This window comes from Carassius auratus, chromosome 22 (genome assembly GCF_003368295.1).
Source record: "Carassius auratus strain Wakin chromosome 22, ASM336829v1, whole genome shotgun sequence".
Taxonomy (NCBI): Eukaryota; Metazoa; Chordata; class Actinopteri; order Cypriniformes; family Cyprinidae; genus Carassius; species Carassius auratus.
Window position 1 is genome coordinate 12,624,914 of NC_039264.1, and position 22,460 is coordinate 12,647,373.

The 22,460-nt window shown below is 40.4% G+C and overlaps 1 pseudogene; it reads right to left on the reverse strand.

Annotated features, from left to right (window-relative positions):
- Positions 1 to 1,827: 1,827 nt before the first annotated feature.
- LOC113040489 (NACHT, LRR and PYD domains-containing protein 3-like) lies at positions 1,828 to 21,431 on the reverse strand (annotated as a pseudogene).
- Between the last annotated feature and the right edge of the window lie 1,029 nt (positions 21,432 to 22,460).

The following is a 22,460-nucleotide window of genomic DNA, read 5'->3' on the forward strand; positions in this document are numbered from 1 at the left end:
CAACCCAGGTATTTAAAGACAAGTGCAAATGATGTAAGTGAAAACAGCTGAAAACAATGAACAGTGACGATAAGGGGAAGTGAGACCTCTAGTGGACACCCAGTGATACACAGACCAGACACACTGTGACAATATTAGCCCGGTCATGTCAACACTGCACTGGTTCCCTATCAAACATCGTATAGATTTTAACATATTGCTTAGTACTTATAAAGCCCTGAATGGTTTAGCATCTCAGTATTTGAATGACTCCTTTTGCATTATAATCCTCTATGTCCTCTACGTTCTCAAAACTCAGGCAATTTGATAATACCTGGAATATCAAAATCAACTGCGGGCGGCAGATCCTTTTCCTATTTGGTGCCTAAACTCTGGAATAACCTACCTAACATTGTTCGGGTGGCAGACACACTCTTGCAGTTTAAATCCAGATTAAAGACCCATTTCTTTAACCTGGCTTACACATAACATACTAATATGCTTTTAATACCCAAATCCGTTAAAGGATTTTTAGGCTTCCAGAGTTAAGTCAGGCCCCCGTTGATCCTCCAGAGTCAAGTCAGGTCCCCGTTCATCCTCCAGAGTCAAGTCAGGTCCCCGTTGATCCTCCAGAGTCAAGTAAAACCACAGTTAAACTTCATAAGTTAAGTCCAGTCACAATTGTTCTATGTGAACAAAGTCAAGTCACAGTTGATCTTCATTAACAAAATCAAGTCACCATTGGTCTTCATGAGCAAGGTCAAGTGGCCACCAATCTTCATGAACTAAATCAAGTCACAGTTGATCTTTATGAGCCCAGTCAAATCACCAATGATCTAAACTGAACTCAGCTGAACTTCCAGAGCCTTGTCACGTCCTGTCTGTTGCACTCACCAATGGCGGCAACCGCTGCAGAACCTTCGGACATGTCAGTAGTATCCATCCATGAACTCTTGTCGTGTCCTGTCACGGCTATGGAGGCTGTCTATGAACTCATTGCATGTCCTGTTACATCCTGCTTGCATGTCCTGCTTGTAATGTCATGGCTACAGAGGCCATTCACAAACTCATGTTCTGTCCTGTCATGGCAACGGAGGCCATTCATGAACCCATGAACTCAGGTAGAGGGCACTCCTCTCAGGACTTTTGTATTTGGTGTCCCTTTCCATTCCCAACTTCATTTCCAATAATCTCATGATTAGGGCAAATAACCACCAGGTGTTCCCCATTACCACTCCTGTGTTAATAAAATGTGTTTGGACTCTCATTAATTGTGAAGTCTTGTTTAGTTCTGTCTGGCATTTCCGAACGTTTTCCCTGTGTTTGTTCCTTCCGTGTTTGATCTTGAATTTTGTATACCGACTGTGATTCTCTGCTGCCTACCCCGACCTCTGCCTGGTATTGTTACTGATTTCTGGATATCCCTTGACATACCTGGTGCTGTTTTCTGATCTCTGCCTGATTGACCGCTAACTTAATAAAATACTGCAAATGGATCCGAACATCTCAGACTTCATGTTACAAATACGCATATTTTCATTCTCAACTCTTTAAATTAATTTATTACATGACCGATGAAGGTATACAGGAATAATCATTAACGTTGACCATTTAGGCATTCGCTAAACTCCTTGCTACATTTTTTTAAGGTGATCGTATTAATATGAAATAATAATTTTAGGGTGGAGTAATCCTTTAACAAAACTATTTATTATTATTATTATTACATTTTTAAGGGGTTTGAGCTGAGGAAGAGAGGGCATAAAACAAAACCACTGCTACAGAAGACACATTTGTATGATTTTACTTTTCATTCAAAATCCTATAGTTTCTGAAAGTTGATGAGACTCACTCTAGTTTCTTCAGTTTACAGTGTGGATCCTCCAGTAGAGCAGAAAGCAGCTTCACTCCCGAGTCTCCTGGTTTATTACAGCTCAGATTCAGTTCTGTTAGGTGTGAGGGGTTTGATCTCAGAGCTGAACTCAGAGCAGCACAGCCTTCTTCTCCAATACTGCAGTCACACAGCCTGTGAAGAACAAAAATTAACTCTGAGACTGTTTAAAACCTGTTAGCCTGCACCAGAATGCCCACGTCCTCAACACGCTCAACTCGCATGTGTCAGTATTTACGAATAGATTAAATGAAATGGGACAAATTGAATCTTGATAAAGATGATAAAGATCTAAGCCTTAAGCTTCAATGACAGATCGCTGTTTTTCAATGGAAAGCTTGTAAAGACTGTATTTGCTACATTTGTGTAAGCAGTACACATCAAAACATGAATAATGGAGACGCAGTACATACCAGATTCATCGTAATATCAAGTCAAACACATCCACAGCTGTAAATCCCGTTTTAGTTAAGATGGTAAGGGTTTACTGAACGACATCTCATGAAGCACGTTTGGTCCAACGAAGCAATAACGTTGTAATATGGATCATAATTCCTTTGTTTACGTTCAGGTCTTCAGCAACAAAAACGTTTGTGTCCGTTATGGAATAACTCACACTAAGAAACTGTGTCTTGGTAGTTAAAGAACAGCATGGTTTTGCAGTGTACATGTCACAAACAGAATGAGACGATCCACAAAAAAAAGTGAATGAAAGATAGGCGAAAGATAGTACATTTGAATTCTGGCACTCTCTCGTGACGGCTTTATGTTGAATGTGAATTTGTCTGCATGATTACCATCTGTTTGAGTGCAAATCAGCGCAAATCAGCTCGCTATTACTGTATAATCATGGCTATCAATACTAGAGAACACTATCAACGACTAGACTAGTGGATTATTTACTTTATAGTGCATTTCTGTAATTACCATCTGTATAAGTGGCCATCAGCACTTATTTGCATTGTAATTCATTGTAAATGAAAAGTGATGGCCACTTTGAATTACCATTGTGTGCGAAATGTGCTATATAAATAAACTTGCCTTGCCTTGCCTAAATGCTGCATTTTTAGCAATCTCAGGATTTTCTGTAATTGGCATACAAAGTTAAATCTTTTTTTTTATTATTCTTATCATTATTATTTGTCTTACTCAAATTATTCTTATTGTATATTTCTAGTGCTCAAATAAATCACTTATATGATGTCTAAGTTCCTGTCTAGTGTTTTATAAATGAAAAGCTATGCAGTGGTATGTTTAATGACTAAATAGTTTGTAGAAGCCTTCAATACAGTTGGTAATTAAATTAAGATGTTTGATGGAATTTGAGAGCTCTCTGACCCTTCCATCGACAGCAACCAACAGCATTCAACAGTTTGTCTCCTACAAAATATCTGCGTGGCAAAGCTAACACAGAATAGCATACACAGTTTGCATTCAGTGGATACTCTACAAAATTGTGCTACGGTGAAATTTAGTCTGTTTGCACACAAAAAGTATTCTTGTGACTTCGTAAAATTACGGTTGAACCCCTGATTTCACATGGATTATTTTACCAATCTCCTTGCTACATTTCTGGATGTTGATAGTGCAAGGACTCTTGTTGTCTATGAGAAGGTCAGAGAGCTGTTAGAAAGCATAAAAAATATATTAATTTGTGTTCCGAAGATGAACGAATGTCTCACGGGTTTGGAACGACATTAGGTTAGGAAATTAATGACAGAATTTTCATTTTCGGGCGAACTTACCCTTTAAGCTTTAGGGTACCAGCAGCTGAGACATTCATTACTATAAATATATAAATGCACTCTACCCACACGATTCTTGATTGTGATGCTTAACTAGTTTATTGTTTTAACTCTTCAAGCAGTGTGCAGAGCTATATAGGTGATAATGTTAAAATAAGAGTAACATTATAGTATAACTATGACATAAAAAAATATAACCGTTAATCTATTCTCAAAGTTGGGTTGGGAGCTGGGTCTATACTACGCGAGCTATGATGACTTTCACCTTGATATTTTAGCACGGATGTATACCTAGCTGAATCTGTATGGGGCGAGAACGAGTCTTTAAACCTGTGTGTATGCTTACTGTGAAATTAACACATCAAACATGATGTACTAACATGGATGCTGCTAAGATGCTACCGGGTTTGCTTCAGGGAATTATATATATTTTTTTAAAGAAGTTTCCCAATGGAAACCTGGACAAGACGCACACCTGATTCACACATACCCCTCTTTCACACCGCAAGCGTGACAGGCGCGAGCAGCACAAATTTTTTTCACTGTCCATGTTAATCAATGAGTGCATTCACACCGGGATCAGGAGCAGCGCGTGAGCGTCAAGCAGGAGCGTAGCGTGAACAGCAGTGCAGCGGGGGTTACGGTGTCCAGTCTATTTTTGCTGTGCTTCTCACGTTGAAAGTGAAAGCACACTTTTGATGGACAATGTGATTTAACACAAAACATGCTCAAAATGCACAGAATAAGCATGTCAAGAGTTTTTAACAACAATGCCAATGTCTAGTGTTTTAACAATTATGCCAGAAAAGAAAATTGAGTATAACAAATATGTATTTACCCATTTAAACTTTTTAATTAATCGTTTTGGGTGAAAGTATGGTGTATTGTTATGAAAACAAATGTTGAAAGAATTATACCCATTGTTTGAAATGTTTTTACTGTCTGCCGAACACGTTTGCAGCCCCTGCTGTGATGCTGTACTTATACACATCCAGTGTGAATACTCGCGAGAGTCTGCTGCTGCAGTGACGATGCAGTTGCGCGGACGCGCTGTTCGCGCATTGCTCACACTTGCGGGGTGAAAGAGGGGTTAGTGACATAGAGGGAGGCTGCCGACAGACCAGGCTCTTGTCTTCACGACAACAATATCTATACTTCATGTTGAGCATAAATATAAAGCCTACTGATAAAGGACACTGTCAACAGTCTTGACAGAAGAAAAAGACTATGTTTGACAGGTGTTTGAAAATGGGTAATTATTTATTTATTTATTTTTAATTACATTTATATCTGAATTTATGTCAACCTATAGACTTTCAAACATCAGAATGTCATTAATTAATATGTATTTGTGCCTTAATTATTTTATTTGGCTAGCACATATTCTGAATGCCTTGAATGGCAGAATTCAAATGAGCCATTTTAATCTAGATTAATCTAGATTAATTCCAAGATTACAGTGAGATTAATCTAGATTTAAAAAAAAAAAAATTTATGCCCCCTACTTTCAGTTTTTTTTGTTCAAGAATACTATAACTTACTTTAGATTCTTCAGTTTACAGTATTGATTCTCCAGTAGAGCAGAGACCTGCTTTACTCCTGAATCTCCTGGTTTATTACTGCTCAGATTCAGTTCTGTCAGGTGTGAGGGGTTCGATCTCAGAGCTGAAATCAGAGCAGCACAACCTTCCTCTCCAATACTGCAGTCAAACAGCCTGTAAAGAGTGAAGAAAATGTATGGTCTCTGAGATTGTCTAAAGGGATCATATGACTGCTAAAAAGATCGAAAAAACATTTTCCACATGATGTACATTATTATTGCTACTATATGCCCCACCTTTTTGAAACACGTTGATTTTAACAAAGCTCATTGTTCTGTAAAGTGATGTGTACACTGATTGGCCAGCTATCTAGTGAGTTGTGATTGGCTGAATACCTCAAGAGTGTGACAGAAATGTTACGCCCCTTAACATACTGTGATGCAATCTACCTACACTGCCAGACAAAGCCAATAAAACCCATTACAAACCAGTGAAAATAGATCCTATAGGCTACTGTCTTGTCCTTAAAAATGTGCATCCCTGTCATTGGATTGCAATCAGATAAGAACATGCTGTACAAATTGAGAGAACCGATTGAGCATGTGTGTATTACCAAACGAATGATACTACTACAGTGGTTCTCGAGTCAACAGTTCTCTAATCACCAGTACACTAAACTGAGAACCGTTTCTTTCGGACATGTTCCGAGAACCGTTTCTTTGGGACACATTTAACATACTAAGAACTGATCAGCTGGAGATTCCGAGCATGCGTGAAGCTAAAACTTTGCTGATATAATGAGCAAGACTGAACCAAGGTCTTGAATGGGGGGGGAACTTGATGTAATGAAGTTTATTTAATAGATTAAAAAACTTACTGGAAAGTGCAAATGCAACTACACTAAGTAGACATCGCTACTGTGATTCGCTACTATATTTCATTAGTAGCATATATTTCTTTAATTGATGTAGCCAATAAAATTTTACATACTAATAAAGTTTTTTTTTTTTTATTCAGCATGTGGTGTGGGCCGCATTAGAATTTTTGGCGGGTTGCGGGTTGAGAACCACTGCTTTATATCAAACATTTTTAAAACGTCCACAGCTGAGCATCGCGGGAGGCTGATCTGCGCCAGAGCTCAAGAAGTGAATGTAATGAACAAAGTCATTTTCAGATGCAATGAAAAAAAAAAAAACCCTGGATAGCCTAGATTAGTCCCAGGCTCTGTTCTGAAGTAAAATAATTATAATTACTGTTAACCAAGAGTAACACATTTTAACGGATTAACCAATATCGCCTATTTTCATTTGCTGAATGTTTTCTTTAATTTTTATATTTTAAATACGCTAAAAAATAAATTAAGTTTGTCAGAGGAAAAAATATATGAGTATAGGTTAGGTTGTATAGGTTTAATTTTAACGGATTAATCACCTATTTTCGTTTGCTGCATTTTTTTTAAACAGGCTTTTTGTGAGAGGAAAAAAATAGGCTATAAGAAAATATTTTACAACAAATCCTTTAAATTTAACAAATTTATCAGAACAAAACAATAATTAAAAATATATAATTCTAATGGATAAATATAATTGCAGTATATAATAATATAGGCTTAGTAATAACAAATAATAATAATAATAATAATAATAATTTAAAGCTAAGCATAAGGTAAGGTTGGGCTTTCTCAATCAGGAGAAATCAAACGTTTCCATATTCGTGATGTTGCCCAGTTGAAGCTTAACTATTATTCATGAAGTAAATAGGCTGTGTGTGTTTCAGTATGGATGAAAAAAAAATCATAATTAACAATATGTCAAAGTGCACTCGCCAAATATCTGGTGAACGATTGCTGTTTCCAGTGAATATGTGCGCGAGGCACCTGCGATCAAACAGCTGAAACAAATAATACTTAATTTTTGGTCACACATAAGGCATAATCCAAAAATGCAAAGAGTTGTTAGTTTGAAAAATCAGTTAATACTAATTATTGCTAAATGCTGGACCGTTCCCATTTCACTCTGCATATGGAACCTGAAGAATTTTTTAAATCAAGAATGAACCGAAATGAAAATGAAATTAAATACTATTTAAACTGAACTGGGATGATGACATCACTGAATTCAATGATGAACTCACTTTAACTGTCATTTTGCATTATTGACAATGTTTTCTTAATGTTATTCAGTTGCTTTGACACAGTCTTTTTTGTTTAAATCACTACATAAATAAAGGTGACTTGACTTGGCTCACTGTAGTTTCTCCAGTTTACAGTGTGGATCCTCCAGTACAGCAGAGAGCAGCTTCACTCCTGAGTCTCCTGGTTTATTACAGCTCAGATTCAGTTCTTTCAGGTGTGTGGGGTCTGATCTCAGAGCTGAACTCAGAGCAGCACAACCTTTCTGTGTAATACAACAGCTGGAAAGACTGCAGAGAAAATACAGAAAAAGTTAAGATGAGATAAGTTAATTCACCATTTGTCACAGATCAATGAAAGAGGTGTCAAATCGACCGGCACATTGAGGAGAGGAGAGCTATGTCTTTTCTAAGCGATCAGACCTACGATGTCCACACAATGGACAAAAAAGCAAAAAAATCCCATAGATTTAAGATGGCAGAATGTTCATGAATTTGAATCTCAACTGTCACTTTATCTATCACACAAGTCTTAATCTTTTGGGTGGACCAACTTCTCTCTCTCTCTCTCTCTCTCTCTATTATATATATATATATATATATATATATATATATATATATATATATATATATATATATATATATATATATAGTTTTAAAGACCAACAGTTAAGCACTAAATCCTGGACATAAACAAACACATTAAATATTAAAGTATAGCAGGTAAGTTAATATATTTAGAGTAAAGTTAAAGTAAATGGATATACTAGCCATATACACTCTGGACCACGTGCCCCATGACAAACCCTGTTTTAGGATGATAACTTCTCTACTTATTTTTAGAATAATGATGATGTAGCATTGGCCTTCTAAGTAGGTACCGCTTTCCCAAAAATGTACTGCTGGATTTGTGTCATGATTTAGGACCAGTGTTGGAGAGAGAAACAAATCGCACAAAAGCCATTCCCATGCACAATCCAACTCCTGTCCACCCTTGGATTTTTAGCTACTGGCACATTTCAGCGTGAGGTTGGAGACATATGTGGTATATCCCAGCCATCAGTGAGTAGGATCATGCCGGCAGTGTTGGATGCAATTATTTCCTTGGCCCCAACCTACATCCAGTTCCCTTATCGAAATCCTCAACAAGCCGCAATAAAACGGGACTTTCATGCCATTGCTAGATTCCCAAACATAATTGGAGCTATAGACTGCACCCACATCGCCATAAAAGCACCATCAACCAATGAATTTAATTATGTAAATAGAAAAGGGTTTCATTCTGTTAATGTCCAAATAATTTGTGATGCAAATTTGTTGTTATTAAACGTCGTTGCGCGGTGGCCTGGAGGAACACACGACTCATCAATGAGCACTGTTGAGCGCGCAATAGGCCTTCTGAAAGGACGATGGCTGTGTCTGTCAAGCACGGGAAGGACACTGCAGTATCAGCCAGAAAAAGCATGCAAAATCATCATGGCTTGCAGTGTGCTACACAACTTGGCCATCAGACAGGGCATCCCTCTGCAGGAACCCCCAAGACCAGATGGCCCTATGCCCGATGCAGTGCCCCTGCCACCTCCTAATGCCGCTGGCATTCAGACAAGATAGAGGATCATACAGACATTTTAGGTAAGTCTGGCCATTGGTCGAGTGCAGAAACATTACAGCGATTTCATTTTGTGTTTTGCAGCTTCGTGGAAACAAATAACTGAAATCATATGAGTCAGCAGTTTATGGTTTATTAGCAATTGTATTTGCTAGAGGCAATCTGTTTCAGATACTCGTTAATTTGAATCAATACATTCGTTATGTTGCTCAGTTGATCCTTTAGGTCATTAATGGATTTTGTTGTTTCCTCTTGATTTTGTAGCACCGCCTCACTCAGCACTCTTGGCGCACAGCGCATGGAAGGGGCAATGGATGGGCCCGGCTCCTCAAGCTCCTCAGGCACAACGGGTGTCGCTATTAAGGAAACACATGTTCACATTAATTTAATTGAGTTTATCCTATGAATGATTTCATTAAAAGTTTACAAATTGAAATAAAATGTATGCAAACACATCCTATTCCAGTTGGTTTATTTTACCTTCACTTTGGGTGTTCGATGGCCCGGTTTGTTCTGTCGCAAGAGCATCAGTGTCACCGTTCTTAGTAATCCCATGTCTCCGATGATGCAGGCTATGCGGTTGTCCAATGGGGAAAGTTCCGTTGTTGTCTGTCCTCCTCCAGTTGCGGACATTTCTCGCCTGTGTGCTGTGACACATTTTTTAGCCAATACTTTAATATCAAACCTTTTTTTTTTCATTTCTGGGACAGTTCTCTCCTCAGACCCAACGGAATTAACTGCATTGGTGACATTCTCCCATGCAGCATTTTTTCTTTTATTTGTAATTCCTCCTGCAGTGAATGAACTAAACAATATCCGTTGGTTGGATTCAACTTCATTTACAAGTATCTCTAATTCTGTGTTTGTGAAGTTCCTCTTCTTTGCTCTCTTTGCCATTATTGCAGTGAGGAAAAAACACAATCACGTAATTTTTAAAGGGAAGTTTTGTCACCATATATGGTTAATTGGAGGCGTTTCCGAATGCTAATGACCATGAATGTGAATGAGCATGGTACTTACGCACATGTGGTATTTATCAACAATGATTGCTTACTCATGTGCGTAAGAACTGCGTGCACACGTTTGATAAATGCAGATTTTCTTGTACTTAAGCACATTCTAAATTTCATTCGTTTGACAAAATGTAGAACCTTTTCTACACACTGTTGATAAATGAGGGCCCAGGATCACTGCAAACGACTCCATACCCTTGGTAACCAAGGCAACCATGGCACCTCAGCCAGACCAGATAACTTTTACAACCTAAGAGTATGTTGATAGAATCTTCTTCCTACTAAGTTCTCTCTGAAACATACTGCTATACAAATTTGACTCTTGTCTAATTAAATCATTCAAAACCTTTCTTACTGGGATTTTCACTCACAACCATTTCTAGGATTTACCAAGAATGGTGTGAAAAGGGAAAAACATCCAGTATGAGGCAGTCCTGTGGGCGAAAATGCCTTGTTGATGCTAGAGGTCAGAGGAGAATGGGCCAACTGTTTCAAGCAACTTTGACTGAAATAACCACTCGTTACAACCGAGGTATGCAGCAAAGTATTTGTGAAGCCACATCACGCACAACCTTGAGGTGGATGGGCTACCACAGCAGAAGACCCTACCGGGTACCACACATATCAACTACAAATAGGAAAAAGAGGCTACAATTTGCATGAGCTCACCAAAATTGGACAGTTGAAGACTGGAAAAATGTTTCCTGGTCTGATGAGACATTCAGTTAGAATTTGGCATAAACAAAATGAGAACATGGATCCATCATGCCTTATTACCACTGTGCAGGCTGGTGGTAGTGGTGTAATGGTGTGGGGGGTGTTTTCTTGGCACACTTTAGGCCCCTTAGTGCCAATTGGTTGTCGTTTAAATGGCACAGCCTACCTGATCATTGATTCTGACCATGTCCATCCCTTTATGACCACCATCTACCCATACTCTGATGGCTACTTCCAGCAGGATAATTGTAAGGCTCCAGCCTCTAGTTGCTTCCCATGTAATGACTCTCCCAACCATTAGTTGGCGCTGTCACTCATGAGGTGTAATGACTCTCCCATCAACTAGGTGGCCCAGCCATTGTAGAACTCTCTGGGTCATCACTAATTAGGAATTGATTTCTACCACCTGCTGGTCATTATCTTGTTGGTGTTCTGCCTATTTATGTGTGCCTCTTCCTTAGACTTGTGTTCAATCTTGAGCTAACCTATCGTGTGTTATCCTTGCCTAGAAAGTCAAGTTTGTTAAACTTCTGGTTTTGTTACTGTTCTTCTTTTGTTTTGTATTTTCACTGAGGAAGCTCTCTTATGTTGTTCTTTGGGAACTTGAAGCCTACAGTAAAACCCTTTTGTTTGATTGACAAAGCCTGCTCGTTATCCTTCTGCTCTTGGGTCCAATGGATATCTATCACTCACCATAGCCCAGTGGTAAACAGGGAGCTCAGTTGACTAGAAGACCTGAGTTCGATTCCAGCTTCAGACACCCATTACAATAATGCGCCATGTCACAAAGCTCAAATCATCTCTAATTGGTTTCTTAAACATGACAATGAGTTCACTGTACTAAAATGGCCCCCACAGTCACCAGGGGCCTCATTTATAAACGTTGCGTACGCACAAAAGAAGGCGTACGCCACTCTCTACGCAATAATTGATATTTATAAAAAGCAAACTTGACGGGAAAATGTACGGTCCTTCACGCAAGCTCTGACCCAGGCGTACGCACAAAAACGGGTGAAATGAGAAATGGCGACACCGTCGGCACATGGAAGAAACGCGTGAAAGTGAAAGTGAAAATGACAATACTGCCTCTCATAAATAACATGAAGAATTCACAAAGCAAGTCTTACAATTAACAGCCTACACGAACACCCGTTTGATCGATTTCCCATTTCCATGTCGATTATTACCAACATCTGTAGCTTGTCAGATGCAATTAAATGGATGGAAATAAAATGCCCCATCACAATGCGTAATGACGCAGAATGGCTGATCTTGCGCTCTTAGAAGATGTGGCAAATGGAAGAATTCTGAGTGAACGCATCTTTAGACAGCAAGAAGACTTGCTGGCAAACGAGGACGAGTGGCTTATGAGCCGGTTCCGACTTCCTCGAGCCATCCTGTTGGACCTCTGCGGGCTTTTGGGCCCGGCGTTACAGAGGAGCACTTGGAGGAACCACGCCGTGCCAGTCCCACTTCAAGTCCTAACAACACTAGGATTCCTGGCGACTGGCACTTTTCAGAGGGAATTGGCTGACAGGTCAGGAATATCTCAGCCGACCCTTAGCCGGGTAATGCCAGATGTGTTAAAAGGCATAATAGCTTCGTCCCATGATTCCATAAAGTTTCCATACACGGCGGGTGAACAGGCAAACAAGAAAGCTCAATTTGCAGCTATGTATGGTTTCCCAAATGTCATCGGTGCTATTGCCTGCACTCATGTTGCCATAAGGGCACCGAACGTTAATGAAAATACTTTCATTAATAGAAAGCATTTTCATTCAATCAATGTCCAAATTATTTGTGATGCAGACATGTTGCTCACTAATGTAGTAGCTCGGTGGCCTGGGTCAACCCATGACTCATTTATTTTAAGACACAGCAGTGTTGGACGCAGACTCGAGGCTGGTGCTATACGTGATGGCTGGCTTCTAGGTACGTTTGATTAGGCTATAGACATTCACATTTTAATGTACTTCAATGTCTTAACCCTTTCACTATCCTTGCAGGGGACAGTGGATATCCCCTCAAACAGTGGCTGCTTACGCCTTTCTTCAACCCACATAGTGCAGAGGAAAGGCACTACAACATGTGCCACAGCCGAGCTCGCGCTATAGTGGAGCGCACCATCGGCCTGTTTAAGGGCAGATGGCGCTGCCTCGACTGCACTGGAGGGAGGTTATTGTACACGCCTGAAAAGGTGTGCCAAATCGTGCTGGCATGTGCTGTGCTACACAATGTGGCACAGCTTAAAAACGTGCCTCTACCCCCTGGCGCCGATTGCTGTGTTGGCCCCGACCCTGAGCCCCATCCCCACGCATTTGAACCAAATGCTGCTGCTGTGCGCCAGCGTTTGGAAGTGATGCGTCGCTTGTAAAGAACAACAAAAGGTGTGGAAAATATTATATATTCAAGTATTCCCTCATCGTGCAGTTTATTTCAGTCAGGGCAGTCTTGATTTCGCCCAACTCCTTGGCCACCTCTCTGATTGAACTAATGACTTCCCTCTGCATTTCAAGGACTGCATCGGTGAGGACACGTCCACTGCTGGAGGGTTGAGAGCCGCGTGCCGTGGAGACGCTGGGTCCAGACGGCTGCTCAGCTGCAGCATCGTAACCACTGGCCCCGCTGGAACACCCAGCAACTGAAATAAAATTGTCCTATATTAATAAACTGTAATTGTGTAGCCTGAATACATTTGACTTGACTGCATTCATTTTACTTATTTCTCTTACCTGTGTCACCCGGTGCATCTGGCGCGTCAGTGTCCCCCTCCGCCTCAGTCACCACTCCACTTAATAGGGATTCCCCAATAATTGCCGCCAGTCTCTCATCAAGAGGGGTCAGCTCCGGTGTCCCCTTTCCCCCACCCGTGGCAGACACACTCTGGCGATGGAGCGCTAGACGTTTTTTTGCCTCGACTTTGATGTACGACCATTTCTTTTTTATTTCGGCCACGGTCCGAGGTTGTGAGGCTACAGCATTTACGGCGTCTGCCACCGTTTGCCACTCAAGTGCCTTTTTGGCATTAGTAATGCCCACACTGTGCCCTCCAAACAACATTTTTCTCCTCTTTTCCACCTCGCCAACGATAACTTCTACTTCACATTGAGTGAAGTTACGTTTTTTTGATTTCCTCTCTGTGTTTGCCATGATTTCGCAATCAATGGATATTAACTTGTGGGCGTTTCACGGACTATTTATGGGCAACTATGGGCGTGTCATGAAGCCGCAAAAGCTGCGCTACATTTAGAATTGATTGTGATTTATTAAGGGAAAAATCCGTAGGATGTGCGTGCGCACGGTTTTATAAATCCGAATATTTCTGTGCGTACGCACGTCCTATGTTTCATCCGTACGCCACTTCTGACGCAAATCCTATGCAAAGTTTTATAAATGAGGCCCCAGATCTCAACCCAATAGAGCATCTTTGGGATGTGGTGGAACAAGAGCTTTGTGCCCTGGATGTACATCCCACAAATCTCCATCAACTGCAAGATGCTATCCTATCAATATGGGCCAACATTTCTAAAGAATGCTTTCTGCACCTTGTTGAATCAGTGCCACGCAGAATTAAGGCAGTTCTGAAGGTGAAAGGGGGTCAAACACAGTATTAGTATATATACAGTGTATATGTACATTACAGACCAAAAGTTTGGACACACCTTCTCATTCAAAGAGTTTTGACTATGAAAATTGTAGATTCACACTGAAGGCATCGAAACTATGAATTAACACATTATGAATTATATATGGAATTATATACATAACAAAAAAGTGTGAAACAACTGAAAATATGTAATATTCTAGGTTCTTCAAAGTAGCCACCTTTTGCTTTGATTACTGCTTTGCACACTCTCTCGGCATTCTCTTGATGAGCTTCAAGAGGTAGTCACCTGAAATGGTCTTCCAACAGTCTTGAAGGAGTTCCTCGAGACATGCTTAGCACTTGTTGGCCCTTTTGCCTTCTGTCTGTGGTCCAGCTCACCCCTAAACCATCTTGATTGGGTTCAGGTCCGGTGACTGTGGAGGCCAGGTCACTCTCCTTCTTGGTCAAATAGCCCTTGATGCCTTCAGTGTGACTCTACAATTTTCATAGTCATGAAAATAAAGAAAATTCTTTGAATGAGAAGGTGTGTCCAAACTTTTGGTCTGTACTGTGTATATATATATATATATATATATATATATATATATATATATATATATATATACACACACACATACATGCATACATATTTGAGACCATATGAATGACAGCCACATGATTACATGTATCTGTTGTTTCTCAAGTGCCATTAGAATATGAAGAGCCACAAGAATCTGAATGATGTTTGTGATATCCTAACAATAAAGTAGGCTAATGTTGTGTTTAAATGTGTTGCAGATTGTTTCAGCAAATTATTATGAAAACCTAGCAGTCAAATGCATGAGTAATACGTTGTTTAAATTTGAATTTAAATATGTCTATGAAAGATTGTTACTGTACTGTGATGAAAGAGTATCACAATGCTGAAAAAGCTTTTAGATTTTTTTTCATTATTATTATTTTTTTACATTATTTGATTTAAAAATAATGGACAAATGTTGTGTTTTTTGGCTTAAACAGCTGCGGATCAGTAGCGGACTGCAAACGCGTCCTGTGTGAAATTACAATGAGTCTGTGCTGCTTTAGCACCACATACGTAACGCACACGGACTGCATATGCACTGCAGACGGATTACATGTGAAATAGGCGTAAAAGTTGAAGTAGGAGGTGGTGGAGACAGATTAAGAAGAGAAGAGAAAGTTTTGAAGAATGTCCGAGCGTCACAACAGCAGTTAATTTTGTTGTGGTAGTAGGATGTTTTAGCTGTGAAGACCTTTGCAGAGAAGGAAGATATGAGAGACTGATACACACTGAGGTGGGTGGAGTTTCTTGATTTATGGCATTTCCTCTTTGCAGTCCTGAGTTAAGAGCGATGTTCACAGAGAACCTCAGACAGCCAGGGGGCAGATGGGGCGGTATGTGCTGGTATAGACAACTGTGGGCAAAAGTTGTCCAAGCAAGATGTTAAAGTGGAGCAAAGAGTGTCCGTAGCACTGTTCGTGCCCATATCTGAAAACTGAGAGATTGCAGGAAGCGAGGATGAAACCACAGAAGATAGGTGAGATGGTGAGAGTGAGCGTAGGTTCCGTTGAAAGGTAACCTGACCTGGGTTGGAGTGTGTGCCGCTTCAGGAGTAAGTGCTAGGTTAGCAGTAACGAGGAAGTGGTCTGAGGTGTGCAGTGAAGAGCATCTGAAGAGTTGTCCACAGAGCAACAGCGCGTGTAGAAGAGGTCCAGTTGGTTGCCTGATTTGTGAGTCACTGTAGTAGACACTCGCTTGAGATCAAATGAGGTGAGCAGAGTTTTGAAGTCAGCAGCCTGGGGTTTATCTTGGTGGATGTTGAAGTCACCAAGCAGTACCAGAGGAGTACCATCTTCAGGAACGTTTGATAGCAGCACATCCAACTCCTCCAAGAAGTTTCCCAATTGCCCTGGGGGACGATAAATGACCACAAAGTGGATTTTAACAGGGTGGGTTACAGTAATGGCATGTGATTCAAATGAACCATTATCTGCAGGTGATGGCTGAAGATCAAATGTCCATTCTTCTGATATAAGGAGACAAGTACCTCCACCCCTCCCAGTGGTATAAGGAGTGTGGGAACAAGTGAAATTAGTGGAGAGGGCTGCGGGAGTGGCAGTATCTTCAGGTTTGATCCAAGTCTGAGTCAGTGCCATAAGGTTGAGACCGGAATGAGTAGCAATAGTGGAAATTAAGTCTGCTTTGTTAACAGCATACTGGCAGTTCCAGAGACCAACTGGAATAGAGAGCGTGGTAGTAGAGGTCAGAGGGACAGGCCGTAGGTTTGTTGGACAGGCCTTCCTGCGATGTACATAGCGTGCTCTATGAGTGTTAGTAGTGATAGTAGAGATTCCAAAGCACATAGTGACTACATGTGTGAGAAATAAGTATTTGAGAACAAGCTATACAAAAAGTAAAGAAATGGGAGAAAACAATACTCAAGTGCCCTGTCGGTGTCCTTCCTCGGTGGAGTCATGCAGGTAGAGTCGATGTCTTTACACTCATCGGTCTTCACACGAGGGCTACCGCTGTGAAACCGACCACTTTTATATTTGCCTGATTAACTGTGATTGAAGTCAGCTGGCCACACCTCACTTTTTAGCAGATCGAAACTGGGCAGTCCCACAATGCGAAACCAAGCATCACTTTCAGCACGTATTTACCAGGGTAAGACACACAATTTAAACCAAAACTTTCCAAGCAATGACGATCACACAGTAGTATAATGAGAAAACGAGACAAAACACTTACAAGCTGCTGTCCTTCTCTGTTGATCGGCTGTTTCTTCTGACATGCACATAAACTGACAGTGACCACTGATAAGCTACTACTAAATATTGTAGAAACTTAATTTTTCTGTAAAGTTGTTTTGCAATGATTTGTATCGTAAAAACGCTATACAAATTAACTCAAACTTGAGTGCCATTGTCTAAAAATCTTTTACTCTTCCCCAGTTTTACTAAGACACATTTTGTCTTATAATTCAATTTCATGAAACTGAATTAATTAAATTCAATTAAATTCAAGTTTATTTGTATAGCGCTTTTAATGATACAAATCATTGCAAAGCAACTTTACAGAAAGCTTCACTTATGAATTATTAGATTGAATTTGAATTCATTACATTTATTTCAATAAACCTGAATGTACATTTTAGGTGAATGATGATGATCTCAATCTGTTCCTGAAGGCACCTCAACTTTGAACAGTTTGGATGAATCTCTCTTATAGGCAAGGCAAGGCAAGTTTATTTATATAGCACATTTCGTACACAATGGTAATTCAAAGTGCTTTACATAAAAGAAAGTAAAATAATCATGAAGAAAAATAATAACAAAAATAAAACAAGTAATTTTAAAACTTTTAAAATGATTAAAACATTTAAAAACAGTTAGAAAATGATTTTACATACAAATAATAATAAAACATAAAACAGTGAAAATATAGCGCAATCAGTTCGGACATTGCACAGTGCTCATTCAAAAAATGCACAGTTAAAAAGATGCGTTTGGAGTCTAGATTTAAATGTGACTAGTGTTTTAGCACATCTGATCTCTTCTGGAAGCTGATTCCAACTGCGGGCAGCATAGTAACTAAAGGAGGACTCCCCTTGTTTTGTGTGAACTCTTGGTATTTCTAACTGACTCAGTCCTAATGATCTGAGTACTCTGTTAGGTTTATATTCAGTGAACATATCTGCAATATATTTCGGTCCTAGGTCATTTAGTGACTTATATACGAGTAAAAGTACTTTAAAATCAATCCTAAATGTAACTGGAAGCCAGTGTAAGGACCTGAGGACTGGTGTGATATGCTCAGATTTTCTGGTTCTAGTCAGAATCCTGGCAGCAGCGTTCTGGATGAGCTGCAGCTGTCTAATGGTCTTTTTGGGAAGGCCAGTGAGGAGCCCATTACAATAGTCCACCCTGCTGGTGATAAAGGCATGAACAAGTTTCTCCAAGTCTTGACTGGAAACAAAACATCTAATTCTTGCGATGTTTTTTAAATGATAGTATGCTGATTTAGTTACTGCTTTGACATGACTACTGAAACTAAGGTCTGTCTCCAGAATCACACCAAGATTCCTGACTTGATTTTTAGTTGTTTGACCCCTAGAGTCAAGGTATGCATTCACCTTGAACACTTCATCTTTGTTTCCAAATGCAATGACTTCTGTTTTTTCCTTGTTTAACTGAAAAAAATTCTGGCACATCCAATTATTAATTTCATCAATGCATTGGCAGAGGGAGTCAATGGGGCTGTAGTCATTTGGAGATAAGGCTAGGTAAATCTGGGTATCATCAGCATAGCTGTGATAGGCAATTTGGTTCTTTCTCATTATTTGACTCAGTGGAGGCATATACAGGCTAAACAAGAGCGGTGCAAGAATTGCATACTTGATTCATAACTTCAGGATTCATAACTTCAGGTCATTAGTAAAGCACTTTAAGATGTTAGCTGAGTGTGTCACATAAGAAAGTCCTCAAAATGTACAGAAACATTGAAGAGAAACACAGGCTTACTGTATAAAATGGTCAATAAAACAAAGACACTGTAAAATACTCACTCAGCCTTTCTTGATGCTTTAATCACTGGCAGCAGCTTCAGAAGGCATTCTTCTGATCGATGAGATTTACTCAGTTTAAACTCATCCAGCTCCTCTTCTGAGTTCAACAGCACAAACACCAGAGCAGACCACTGAGCAGGAGACAGATAGACTTCAGAGAGATGACTGATACCTGTTCTGCTCAGGTATGTTTGTACTTCCTGCTCTAGTGAACGATCATTCAGTTCATTCAGACAGTGGAACAGATTGATGGATTCCTCTGTAGAGGCATTCTCCCTGATCTTCTGTTTGATATATGCAGCTGTTTCCTGATTGATATCAGAGCTGCTTACTGTCTTTCTCAGGAGGCCTTGTAAGAGAGTCTGATTAGACTCTAGAGAGAGACCTAGAAGGAACCGGAGGAAGAGATCCCAGTGTCCATTTTCACTCTGTAACACCTTGTCCACTTCTTTCTTCAGTAAACTGGTTATTGGTGTCCAGTACTCATTCTCAGGTCCTGTGTTTTGTTCAGAAAAGGACAGTAGCTTGAATAAAGCAGCTAGAAACTCCTGAATACTCAGATGTACAAAGCTATACACTTTCCCCAGCTGCAGTCCAAACTCCTCTCTAAAGATCTGGGAACAAACTCCTGAGTACACAGACACTTCTCTGACATCGATACCACTCTCTTCAGGTCCTCCTCATAGAAGATCAGGTTCCCTTTTTCCAGCTGTTCAAAAGCCAGTTTTCCTAGAGACAGAATAGTCTTTCTAGCCTGATCGGGATCGATTTCATATTTCCCATCATACTTCCGTGTCTTCAGTTTGGTCTGAAAGATCAGGAAGTGTGTGAACATTTGTGTGAGAGTCTTGGGAATCTCTGCAGTACCCATCATCCTCTCCAGAACAATGGCTGAAATCCAGCAGAAGACTGGGATGTGACACATGATGAACAGACTTCTTGTTGATCGGATGTGTGTGATGATTCTATCAGCCAGACTCGGATCATTTATTCTCTTCCTGAAATATTCCTCCTTCTGAGGGTCGTGGAATCCTCGTACCTCTGTGACCTGGTGGACACATTCAGGAGGGATCTGATTGGCTGCTGCTGGTCAAGAGGTGATCCAGAGGAGAGCAGAAGGAAGTAGGTTCCCCTTGATGAGGTTGGTCAGCAACACATCCACTGAGGCTGATTCGGTCACATCAGACAAACTCTGGTTGTTATGGAAATCTAGACGTAGTCGACACTCATCCAGACCATCAAATATGAACATGACTTTGTAGTCCTCATAATCTGCTGATTTAAATTCTTTGGTTTCTGTGTGAAGGTGGTTTAGAAGATCCACAAGACTGAGGTGTTTCTGTATCAAATTCAGCTCCCTGAAAGGAAGTGGAAATATGAAATGAACATCCTGATTTTCTTTTCCTTCAGCCCAGTCCAGAATGAACTTCTGCACAGAGACTGTTTTTCCAATTCCAGCGACTCCTTTAGTCAGCACAGTTCTGATGGGTTTGTCTTGTCCAGGTGAGGGTTTAAATATGTCATTGCAGTTGATTGGTGTCTCCTGTGTCTCTGGTCTCCTGGACACTGTCTCAATCCGTCTCACCTCATGTTCATTATTGACCTCTCCACTGCCTCCCTCTGTGATGTAGAGCTCTGTGTAGATCTCATTCAGACGTGTTGAGTCTCCATGATTGGACAGTCCTTCACTGATTCTCTGATATTTATCCTGTAGTCTGGATCTGAGTTTTTGTTGATACACAAACATCAGCTCTGTGCAAAGGAAATGATTGTTGTTATTGGCAGAGCGATATGTTAAAAAAGTATTTTAAGGCTTTATATGTTTTATATTAGATTGTGTCGTGACATTCAGGAGCATTAGTGACTGAAGACAGAAGGTTGATAATAAAAACAGGCTATAATAGGCTAATCCAGAGCTCTTACTGGTCTGTAGTGTGTCAGCGAGGTCTGTCTGGTTCATCTTCCTCAGCATTAGTAGTGTGAACTTCAGAAGCCCCTCTCTGACTCGGTTATGACCCTCATCATCATAACGGTCTGTTTTAGAGCATTCTGGGTAATCTGGACTCAACAGTCTCTTAAAGCTTTTTAACTCACTCTTAACCACAGAAATTATTTTGTGCTCAAGCTCCTGAAATCACAATAAATATTCAAACAATAAACCTCCATTCAGTCACAGAGAGGTTGAACAAAAGTAGCAATACACAAGAGTCAAGCCTGTATTTATATTGTAGTCAAAGGCATGAGTACTAATAAACATCACTGAATTATATCACAACTGTTAATAACTTCCACTGTATGCTCAAAAATCAGCGTCTACAGATACTGAGGTTAAAAGAGGGAGTTTGACTGGATCGGCTGTTTGTTAGATTGATGTTCATCTTTTTGCAGCAGTCAGGTTACATATGGATTCAGCTTCTCTGCTTTAGTGGACATTGATCTGCTTTATAGCGGACTACAAATTAACTTACGTGGGTAGGAAAGTAAATGTGATTTTTACAGAGATGATTTCACAGATTTCACAATTTCTTAATACCTTTATCCAGAGGGTTATTGTGTTGGGACACACACACAAAACCAACCTTGAAAATGGAGTCTAAGTTCTTCTTTGCTGTATGTGATTCTAGTCCTTCAAGTTTTTTACTGTAGTTAAACAAATAATTAATATTTTTGTAAACATGTTAATATATTTAATAGAGTTAAGTAAATTAATATCATACATGCATATTTCTCATACTGTAAACTAAACAATACCTCAAATCAGCAGATGAGTCTCCCAAGCTAAAATTAATTGGATGATCCATTGAAGCATCACTCTTCATGGACACACAGCTGGATTCAGAAGATTAAAACAATTTAATTAAAACAATTTAATTAGCCACAGACTAAAACAAAACAGCAATAAAAACTGTTTTAGAAAATGGGGAGCAATGGGGGGGGGTTGTTGAATCTTTAGATATGCATATCATATGTCCTACATGATTAATTTATGTTTCTCATCTAAACATACTTTAATCATATACCATGTATTAATTCTGTAGGGCGTTCCTGAGACGGGCGACCCAGAGTTGGAGACGTCAGTTCATCAGGAGATGGTAGCAGGACCACTCCTTCCCCCGGAGGAGGGTCGGGGGAGAATCCTTTGTTTTCTTTTTCTTTTTGTTCCGCCACTGGCCCTGCGGCCGGTGGTACGCAAACCTTCATTAAAAGAACTGTTTCCTCCACCTCTGGGTCCTAAGAGGCCACGAACGACAGTTGGCGATGTGCTTCCTCGCCGCTCTCGTTCTCCTCTCCCCTTGCCAGTTTCCATGCAAAGACGGCTCAAGAACGCTTCGCCTTCTCATGCCCTCTTTGCTACTTGGAGTCAGATGAGTGCCCACACTCCGCCCCCGCTAAGGGACGCTATGCCTCCCATGCCAGGGCTTTATGCTCCACCACGCTGCCCCACTGTGGGTACGCCTGTAGTCCCCTTGACCCCGCTGGTTCGGTTCCTGGGAGCCTGGCTAGAGCTCCCCAGGCCTTCCCACTGGCTCATCCGGACGCTCAGGCTCGGCTACGCAATTCAATTCGCCCGGCGTCCCCCCAGTTTTCGGGGTGTCCACGCGACGATGGTGGGCAAAGATGCCCAAGAAGACAGGTGGGTTACGGCCAATCCTGGACTTG